General features: G+C 40.8%; 1 protein-coding gene across 2 annotated transcripts in view; it reads left to right on the top strand.

Annotated features, from left to right (window-relative positions):
* The first annotated feature begins 871 nt into the window (after positions 1-871).
* The window catches only part of ETS1 (ETS proto-oncogene 1, transcription factor), a 122,581-nt gene continuing 112,272 nt past the window's right edge, over positions 872-11,180 (top strand). For both annotated transcript variants that reach the window (XM_073320614.2, XM_073320613.2), the window contains exon 1: positions 872-943. The gene's annotated coding sequence lies outside the window, so the exon portion shown is untranslated. The remainder of the gene's footprint in view (positions 944-11,180) is intronic.

The following is an 11,180-nucleotide window of genomic DNA, read 5'->3' as shown; positions in this document are numbered from 1 at the left end:
CATAGAACCTCACCCCCCTACTCCGAAATAGGCCCATAACCTCTGGCTGTGTTAGTGATATCCTCAAATCTTGATGTAAAGACTTCAAGTTAAAGAGAATCCACCATTTACTCTAGTTCATATCAGCAAGTGACCTGTGCTCCATGCTGCAGAGGAAGGCAATTCCACCCCCCGGGGTCTCTGCCAATCTGACCAGGGGGAAAATTCCTTCCCAACCCCAAATATGGCAATCAGTTAGACCCTGAGCATGGGGGCAAGACCTGCCAGCCAGACACATAGGAAAGAATTGTCTGTAGTAAAAATCTATTCAGTCTACTTTCAGCTCCTTATATTAATGCCGTTCATCACGCTATTGGAACACATGTGAAGCAAATTCACTTAAGAATTCAAATGTAGAAATGTTTTGCTGTGTACACTCAGTTAGTCCCTCTGCCTCATGCGTGCACTAATACCTTACAGAGATGCTGGGAAGCTTAAGTGACTAATACTTGTAAAGTGCTTGGAGATCTTCAGCTAATTTGTTTTATTAAATTATGTGAAGGATTTCCAAGGATCCAAATCACCAAAGGCAAATATCACAGTTCCCCCACCCTGGGACACTGGCAACTGATTCGGACAGAGGCTTTCTCTGATTATAACGAACAAGAAGTTGGATTTTAACGAGTTCACATTGTGGGTAATCACATCTGGCAGCTTCCCTTCCCTGCTGCTGGTGCTGTGTCAGAGCCTAGTTCAGAGCTGGCCTTTTCCAGCAGCCCCTGGCTGGCTGTCCTGACCACACCCCCTTTCTATTTGATAGGCGGCCCTGCTAGAAACATTATGGTATTTCCATCCTCTTTAGCACTGGTGCAGAGGATTTCACCAGGTAGTTGGCAAGAGACCTTAGACAAGTGTGGGAAGCTCTGGAGAACACAACTCTTTTCTCTGATCTTTCAGACAAGTAGTAAGTAAAGCTCGGGATTCTATGCTAAACTCTATTTGGATTGTTATTTACCTATGCTAATTTTCAGGCTATCTACTTTCCTGGTGACATGCCAGGACATATACTCCTTCTCTTTCATTAGCAGTTTAACCCAGTTGATGTAATCAGCAAATATTTATGATTCAATCTGGGTGTTTTTAGGGTTCTTTAAAAATACTTTTTGTATTAAATGAGTTTAAGATAATATTACTGTTTACTTGTCTGGGGTGGAAAGTTGCTTCTTGGTGTTACTGATGACACTGTATTGGAGCAAAGTTGCACTTAAAGACAGATAGTTGAGTTCAATTTTATTTTCATTAATTGTATGTATGTTTGCTTTTTTGTTCAGTAGGGTAAAGAGTTTTGTTCCAAAGGAAAGGGGGGGAAAGGGGGACAGCAAAATGTTTAGTGCCAAACTTTCATCTGGTGTAAATCAGTGTAACTCCACTGACTTTTGTGGAGAAGCTGATTTCCACCAGTGAATAATTTGGCCATTTATATCTTTGCAGGAAACATTGCTTCCAAACCCTTTCCCCCATCATGTTACAAATCACAATAGTAGTGTGCCTTAAAATATCCTCAAGACTGAAGATGGGCTGGAAAACAGCCAGTGTCATGCAGATGTGTGCCAGCTTTGGTTCTCTGCTTCCGAAAGTGACTGAAGTTGGGAACAGTTAGTGGCAGGAAAGGCTGTCTGGCTTTGAGGTGCAGGATTGCAATTCCTCATCATTAAGGACGTAAGCCTGCATCCTTTGCATGACCAGCACTCCTGCTGGCTCTCTGGAAGTCACCGGGAGCTTTGAGCCCCCAAGAAGTGCAGAGTCAGGCCTTCCATGTTTCCATTAGTCTTTAATTTGATGCTTTGCATGTGGCCACTAATTTGCTATTAATGTCCCATTGGCTCTCACTCTGCCATCTGATACCTTCAGGGAGAGGGGGTTGGATCCAGAGGGGGTTTACTGGTGAGTATTTATTCAGTGCTGACTTCATTATGTTCTTGATCTTTTTTTTTCCTGTCATTTTAAAAAAAACTTTCTGCCAAAGCAAATTTGGTGTTACATGGGAACGTTCGCTTTAAACAACAGGAAATGCTGGCCAGAGCATGGCTTGCTCAGTGGCTTTGATTTTTATTATGAAAGTCTTGGTGCTTGAACAGTTTAACCAGTTATGGCTCAGAGCTCTCACTTTCATCCTGGTCAGGTTGCTTCTAGATATATGTATCTATCTTTGGTACTTATCTGGGCACCTTGCAACCTTTGATATATTGATCCTCACAATATAGCTAGATTCATAGATTCCAAGGCCAGAAGGGGCCATTGTGATAATCTAGTCTGACCTCCTATATAACACAGGCCAGAGAACTGCCCCCAAATAATCCCTAGAGCAGAGCTTTTAAAAAAATCATCCAATCTTGATTTAAAAATGGTCAGTGATGGAGAATCCAGTATGACCCTTAGTAATTAACAAATGGAACAATTTACCCCCACCCTTAAAAAATTTACTCCTTATTTCAGTCTGAATTTGTCTAGCTTCAACTTCCAGCTGTTGGATCACATTGTACCTTTCTCTGCTAGACCGAAGAGCCCATTATTAAATATGTTTCCCACGTAGGGACTTACAGACTGTAACCAAGTTAGCCCTTAACCTTCTCTTTGTTAAGCTAAATAGATGGAGAACCTTGAGTCTGTCACTATAAGGCTTGCTTCCCAATCCTTTAATCATTCTGGTGGTTCTTCTCTGAGCCCTCCCCAATTTATCAGCCTCCTTCTTGAATTGTGGGCATCAGACCTAGATACAGTATTGCAGTTGCACCAGTGCAAATAAAGAGGTAAAATAACCTCTCTATTCCTACGTAAGATTCCTGTTTATGCATCCTGGGATCTCATTAAATCTTCTGGCCACAGTGTCACACTGGGAGCTTGTGTTCAGCATATTTTCTACCCTCACCCCCAAGTCTCTTTTCATCCCTGTGAGGTCGGGAAGTGCTATTATCCCCAGTGTGTAAATGGGAAACCGAGGCACAGAAAGACTGAGGGCCAGGTTGTTAAACGTATTTAAGTGCCTAGAGATGCAGAGAGGAATTGTCAAAAGTGCCTAACTCACGGGAGTCAGTTGCTCTCGAAAATCCCACTCGCTCTCATGAGTTAAAAGAAAAGGAGGACTTGTGGCACCTTAGAGACTAACAAATTTATTTGAGCATAAGCTTGCGTGAGCTACAGCTCACTTCATCGGATGCATCCTTTTCTTTTTGCGAATACAGACTAACGCGGCTGCTACTCTGAAACCTCTCATGAGTTAGGCACCTTTCAAAAGCCCCTTAGATACCTCAAGGCACTTAAATACGTCTAACAATCTGACTCAAGTGATTTGCTCCAATCTGTGGCAGAGTAGGAAACCGAACGTGGGTCCTGCAAATCCTAGGATAGCCCACTTATCCACTGGGTCATCCTTCCTCTGCATTTAGCAACTGCATCTTGTTCATCCAGCCAGATCCTTGGCTGTTGAAAACCACTATAGCCCCACAAAGGAACTATGTCAATTTACCCCAGCTGAGGATATGACCCATGATGTTTTCTTTTCAATCAACTGTTTCATTGCTGGAAACACTGTAAGTGGAATAACAAGTGACCTCACTGCTCCACTCCCTTCCCCCCTCCCCTTCACATCTTCCTGTAATTTCATATATAGCAGCTGTGAGAGATGAAACAGCAGCAACCTCTTTGGGTTAGGTGCTTGCCCTAATCAGCAAACTGTTTGACTAGCCTTAGGTGCCCTTGAAATGACCTCCAGCTGTCAGCTTACCAACTGGCTTGCAGTCCTGTTAATGGGGCTACTATTCAAATCAAATTATGGAATTAGCTGCAGACTAGTAATTTTGTCAAAGGCTAATGAGCTGGGTATAGAATATGAGAATTTTTAACCAGAGGGCACTTTTCCCAAAGGGGGAGGGGAGAGATGTGTGCCAGGATTTGTTTATCTTGGCTTAGGCTAAGGCTACAGTTTGTTCTGTAAGGGCTGCAGGGTGTCATGGTGCCACAAACTCTGCTTAAGTTCTAGCCCGCTACTGCAAAAACGACCTTACTCTGCATTAGAGCAGAGACTGTCGTACAAACCCTCCCTTCAGGAACCTCTCTGTGGTGGAAAAAACTGTTAAAGGAATGATCAACCAACTGACATAATCATTTCATATTGTCGTGGTTAGGACAGGAGCGTGGGAGTCAAGATACCTGGGTTCTTTCACTGAGTTGCTGTCCTTGGTCAAGTCATTTAATCCTTCTTAGTCAGTAGTGTGATAGGACAGTATATATGTGCTGTAAAACATCTGTCTTGAAGAGTTTGTGCTAGAATATTCTGTGCCTCAGTTTCCCCCCAGTAAATTGTATATAACATGTTCTAGATGAGATATTTTTATAAAAATACATGAGCTTTGAGGTTCTCTGATGAAAAGTACTAAACAGTAATGAGAGAAACTACAATGATATCAAAGAATAACTGAGGAAGGAGGATATTAAAGAAATGTCTTATAAATTGTTTTTTCTGCAGCAAACCAAGAACTCTCCCTCCTGTTGTCCTTAGCCCATTTGAGCCCTTCATTGGGAAGATCTTATTTTTTAAATCAGTGCCCAAGATTGATGAGCCGAACAAATGTATGATGTATTATTGGATCCATAGACACGCTTTGCCCTATGCTTTAAATTGGCAGGCAGCCTGGAAAATGCCAGCATTTTGAGGGTTAAAAGTACTGCCGAAGAATGTCACTTCCACAGGCTATCTTTCCCCAACGACGATAAATTATTGCTTACTACAAAAATCCAGTGGCAATAACTAAGGACCCTTGGGTCAGCCAGTCCGCTGAGCCCACTTACTTTGTTTGAGTTCCTCTTGCCTTTAATGATGGTTGGACTCAAGATTAAAAATGATTGGTTGTGGCTGCTAAATTCCCCTGCCCCCGTCCTATCCCATTCCCATCTATCAGTGCTTCTGAGGCAAAGGCCTGGATGGGAATCCTTTCAATTTACAGAAAGGGAAAGACAGAAGCCCACCAGTTCTATTCTGCTGCTGTGCCCATTGCCATGCTCTGTGGGCACCATAAATGGCCCACCAGCCCTATGCTGCAGGCTATTGAACCTATGGGAGAGGCATGGTCTGAGCATAGCACTGTCACTCAGAACTAGACATGGGCTGAGTCACACAAACTGGATTGAAAAGCAGTGTGCTTCATGGAGAGGACATTATACTGGAGCTCAGAATACTTTGCTTCTACCCCTGGCTCTATCACTGACCTGCTAGGTGACCTTGGGCAAGTCATTTAATTTATTTGTGCCTCAGTTTCTACATCTTTAAAATGGGTATAGTAATTTCTAAGAACACACACAAATTGTTATTTGAAAAATAAATTAATTTAGACCATTATATATATATATATATATATATATATATATATATATATATATATATATATATATATATATTTTTATGACTGTCTTTCTGCAAAGATGTGTGTTAGAGCTGGTCAAAACTTGTTTTGGTATGGTTTTTTTAACCCTAAGAAATTTGGGACAAATCATTTTTTGCTAGCAAGCTTTGTCACAGGAAACTTTGCAATGAAATTATTTTAATTTGACCATTTTTAATTTTGATTCAATTTTTTTGAAAACTGAAACTGAAGGAAAAATGCAAGTCTAAATGAAACCAAAATTTTCATTAGTTTATAAATTTCCCATCTAAAAATATAGTTGAAAATGAGATTTTTCCCTTTGGGAATTTGTGTACTGTTCCCTTCTATTGGTGGAAAAGTTTTTGTGTGTATTTTTGTGTTTGTGTTTTGGTTTTTTAAATTAATTTTGGGGTTTGTTTGTTTGGTTTTTGTTTGCAAGTTGAAAATTTTCAACCAGCTCCAGGATTTGGTATTTCTTGAATAACTCGTTCAACTTCTATGGGAAGTTTGCAGGTTGACTTTGTTAATCATTATTTGTGTATGTGATTGGTCGAATAATGACATTTAACAAGCTTCCTTCCTCCAATCAAGAAACAGAAACAGGAGAATAAAAATAGAGTGTATGTCTGTTCAAATAATAGCAAAGGTATTCTACTAGGCAATTCAACCAAATGTTTGTGAACACTTCTTTTTTTTGGAATAGGTTTCAAAGTAGCAGCCATGTTAGTCTGGATCCGCAAAAAGAAAAGGAGGACTTGTGGCACCTCAGAGACTAACAAATTTATTTGAGCATAAGCTTTCGTGGACTGAAACCCACTTCATCAGATGCATGGAGTGAAATACTGCTTTCTTTATTTTTCACTCCATGCATCCGATGAAGTGGGTTTTAGCCCACGAAAGCTTATTGCCCAAATAAATTTGTTAGTCTCTAATGTGCCACAAGTCCTCCTGTTCTTTTTTTGGAATAGTATTCCCCCAGCTTTGGTTCTCGGTTACTGTGGTGTAATTCCATTGCTATCAGCGAAGTTACTCTGCAGTTACACCAGTGTAATTGAGGGTAAAATTTAGTTCAGCTAAAAGTTGCCTGAGTGGCCAAAAAAACCCATCTAATTGTATCTACAGGAAGTAAACTCCCAGGAACACGAAGAATTATTTAGGGCCGTATGACAGGAAACCAAAGGGGGTGGGGGGAAATATAGCCTGAATATCAGAGATACCTGTTGACAGTGAGATGTATTAGGCTGTGGAAAAAATTCCTAAGGGAAGAGGTGGAAGCTGTATCAGCTGAGTCCTTAAAAATTAACTTGGGCAAAGCACTCAGGATCTTCCTTTCTGCAGCTATGCAAATACTCCTGCCTCCTGCTGCTCTCTCTGGGCATAGTTTTGGTAGGTCCCTATGAAGATACAGAACCTGCTCACCTGCCTTCCTCTAAAAGATCTTCCCTGGTCCAGGTGAAATCTCCCACAAATCACCACATGCTCCTTAATGTCTGCTTCCTATCGTGCACAGCAGAAGGATCAGTAAGCTTAGCTTGCTAAGATAACTGTGTCACTCACAACATTCATTCACCTCGTGTAAGAACATCAACTCTGAAGCCTCATCTAAGCACAAAAGTTGTGCCCTTTAACTATGCAGCAGTGCTAAGTAGACCAACCCACCCCCTTTTGTGGGTACAGTTACACTGGTATAAAAGTACTTGTCATACCTCATTTCCATATGAGAAGGGGAATCCCCCCCCTCCATTCAAAATTTCTTTTTGCTACTCTGCCATTTTCCAAAACATCCTCAACTTTGGAAAAGTTACAGACTGGCAAAAAGGAAAAATGCAACTGCGAAAGTGGGTGGTTGTGGGGGGGAACAAACTTGGACACTTATTTTATTGCTCCCACTTGCAAAATGGAGAAAAGGGGGAGCGAATAAACATTTTAAAAACTTCATTTTTTTTTTTGCAAAGTAACCAAAACATGGTTCCTGTTTCATAAGGTTCAAAATGGTACAACTTCAAAATATTGATTCCCCTTCCCCCCTTTTAACCAGCTCAGCAACATACAGATCCTTTGGTATAGATCAAATTTCAGTGCTCAATTATCTCCTTCAGTGTAGATGCAGATGGCTAAAAATATTGGGTGAAATCTTGGGAGTAAATGTCAAAACTTCTATAGACTTCAGTTGGGTCAGGAGTTCGCTCAGAGGGTGGCATATATTTTTTGAGCCTGCTCATAGATCATGGATCTGGATAGGTTAGGGAAAGGAAGTCAAACTTGGGGTATGTGATTGGTGACCTAAGTCACATGGTATGTCTGATCCCTAATTGGGGAACTGAAATCTTTTTTGGCAGAAGAAAAACATATAGCAGCACTCTTCAAGCTCTGATACCATGGTGAGGGGCGCAGTATAAGTCCTGAATAGACTCTCAAATAAAAAAAAAACAAACACCATCCTTATTGTAAAACTACTGAGGCCCATATTGTGGCCCATGGTGGCTAGGAGCATTTAATTAGTGCTATGGGATGATCTGAGTGAAATGCAGTTTTGCCAACCCTGGTGACTTTGTCACAAGTCTTGAGATAATTGGTGTTTTTCTTAAAGCCCTGGATTCTAGAGTCATGAGAACTCCGCTTACTTTTTTGATTTTGTTAAATGAAAGCTGAAAGTTGCTGTTCCTCCTGGCCACAGAGGAAAGCTTGAAAATATGACCCAAATGTATACCAAAGGCTCAAAAACCAGAAGGCAAGGAGAAAGAACCCCATATGTACGTGGCTTAAAATTCTCAGGATTTTTGTTTACCAAAAAAATAATCTTTTTTTATTTTTGGAGCCCAACTCATGATTTTTGGATGTTTGGAGCTTGTAATGCGAAGTCACAATAAAGAACATCACATGCAACCTTGTCTTGGGTGTCAGTATTGGTTCAGTACTATTGGAGTGCTTGCAAATTCATAACCCCAGGACTGGCCACTCCTGGCTGTAGCCGGCAACACTCAGAGTGTAGCACATTCCTGGAAGGCTCAAACGGCAAAGGTAACTAGAGAAAAATGCAAATGATATTCAGTGAGCAATGAAATCAGTTCTTGAGCGTCTGTGTGGTTGAGAGGTTGTTCAGGAAACATTTTCCTGTTTTGCTAGCTGCAGAGCAAGGAAAGGCAACTTCTAGTGAGTACTACTGTTTTTAATCAAGTGCGTCTCTGCTCCGGGACACACGCGCATTACTTAAAGGGTCTCTGTAGAGACAGCTTGAGCCCACTGATCTCCTATTTCTTTATGCCTTTGTTTTGCAAAGTCTACTCTATTTTGGGAAGTGACCTGTTTGGCAATGTCATTTTTACCTTACAGCAGGAGAGACAGAGACCCTGCCAACATAAGAGAGTTGTACCAGTTTAAGGTTAGGAATCTGTCTAAGCCAAATCACAACCGCTCTGGAAGAGGGGATCTGGGTGGGCAGGATGGTTCAAACTGGGATTTGCATCCGTTTAGCTAAACCTATTTAAATTCACCCCGTTAGTTAAACCACTGCAACTTCCTCATGAAGGAAAGGCCAAAGTGTTATTTCGATCAAATCCTCAGGATGTGTGAGCAAACCACTTTCTGATCTTCTCACAGTGGAATTTTTCAGGGACAGTGCCCTGGTCTCCTGATCCCTGTTTATTGTTACCTTGCTCATGTTGATGAAGAACCTAAAGTGCCTTAATTTATGACCATGATGACTGGTGAGACACCATGGCTGATCACTTATAACAGTGTTCAGCAATGAGCTCCAGAGTGCTTAGCTGTGAGGCAGTCCCGGACTGGAAAAATGGTGTATAAATCTCTGAGATACAAAGTCATTGGAGTAATTCAAGTGAGGGGTTGGACTGATAACTAGATACAAAGTATTTTATAGAGCTGTTTAGGAAATGATTTTTCCCATCTTACAAGAATTTTCAGGATTTCAAAAAAACTTTGTGTCCTGAATTGTGATTGAGAAATCAAAATCTCAAAACTTTTCACAAACACCTGAAAGAAAAAGAAATTGGATTAGGTCAATCAAAATGTTCCTTTCCATTGTGACCATTTCTCTTTGTACATTTTTTTAATTATTAATTAACTTACTTTTTGAAAGTCATTTTCAACCAAAATCAGAACTTTTCATTTAGAAAACACTGAAATAGGATGTATTGACACTTTTGAACCTCTTTTTCCAAAAATTTTCAAAAAGAGAAATTCATCAAAACTGACCCTTTCCAACAGTTTTGATTTCAGTGGTGTTCACAGCACAAAAAAAATCTCACTGTAGCAATGTGTGTGGAACTTAGAGGGAGGAACACAGTTTGCTGGAAGGAAGAGTTGGGAGGATGCACCCCTCTTGGAAGTCAGTCTATGTGCACATGGCTAGAATATCAGTTGCAACATTTCTGTAAATGGTTCTGTTCATAAAAAGCCCTTTTAGTTTTACAAGTATGGAGTCATGTCATGATGTCAGTATTGCCAACCCCAAATGTTCAAAAATCATGAATCAGGCTCACCAAAATATCATGACATATTGGCTTTAAAATAATAGATTTTTATTTGCCTTCAGCTTTTGGAGCCTCTCGGGTGCACTGGGGTCACATTTTGAAGCTTTTCCCATAGCCACGAGTGATAGAAACTGACTTTTTATGTAAAAATCCTTATTAAAAACAAATTTGGGGGATTTGGTTTTTCATCAGAATAAAATTGGCATATTTTGACCAACTCTAGTTCAAAATTCACTTATGACACATGAGAGGGAGTGGAAGGAACTTTATTGTTGCATGTAACAAAATTTGTTTTTCCAGTTTTCTGTTAAATTTTTTAATTCACAGTGTGAAGGGGAAAAAACTTATAAGGAAAGCTATCCTAAAAATCCATTATCTATAAATTATGGGGTGGTACAACAAAATACAGGTGTTTCATGTTTTGGTCATTTCCTGCATGTTTTGGTTGCTGGAAGTCAAATACTAGCAGGTTTGAGGCTGAGTTGAAAAGTGTAGGCAGATGAATGGGGTGGAATGGGGAAAGGCCAGAACTTTGACTCCTCTATCTCACCGCTGGTCAGACAGTACAGAGCAGATTACCATTTGCTGCTGCTGTTAGCTGACAATAGATTACTATCTACCCCTCAAAAGCAAGGGACAAGCAGGGAAGAATTGTGTCTTGAGTCACAGCGCCTTTTAGGGATAGTGCAGATTAGGCACAGCTGTGAGCAAGACAGAGACCATAAAGTGCAAATCAGGAGTAAATCTGAAGTCAAGGGAGAATAGGGTTCAGTGTTTCTAGTTACAGTTATCTAGCTAGACAGTAGCGCTGGGGGTTTAAAGAAATAGAATGACACATTCTCCAGAGGCTGATGGAGTCGCTGCCTTCTCAGGGTGGAGTCTGTTATACCAGTGACCGCTGTTCAGCCTGTAGTGGCTGAATGGGTTTGTTTTAAATAAATAAATTTATAAAAATAATAATGCAGTCTGGCCCTGCCTTATTTCCTGCAAAAGAGCCCTGCGAATCTCTGACCACTCCCTCTTTACAGTTTCCTTCCAGGCAAAAGGCTCTGTACGTGGGGGAAGTGACACTGAGTACACACATATCTCATGCTTCACATGGCATGGAAAGCAAGCTGGCCCTACATTTTCTCCTATGAGTTTAATCATTGCAGGGGAGGCAGATATTTCCTGCTTTATTTGCACCTACATAGAGCCAGGTTTCAGCTCCTTCACCCCAGCTCTGCAAAAGGGCCATAGGGCAGGTAAAAAGTCTTCACCGTGAACAGCACTGGTGCAAGGGGCTAGT

The sequence above is a fragment of the Lepidochelys kempii genome, chromosome 22 (genome assembly GCF_965140285.1).
Source record: "Lepidochelys kempii isolate rLepKem1 chromosome 22, rLepKem1.hap1, whole genome shotgun sequence".
Taxonomy (NCBI): Eukaryota; Metazoa; Chordata; order Testudines; family Cheloniidae; genus Lepidochelys; species Lepidochelys kempii.
Note: the sequence above shows the minus strand (reverse complement) of the source record. Positions and strands in the feature narration are given on the sequence as shown.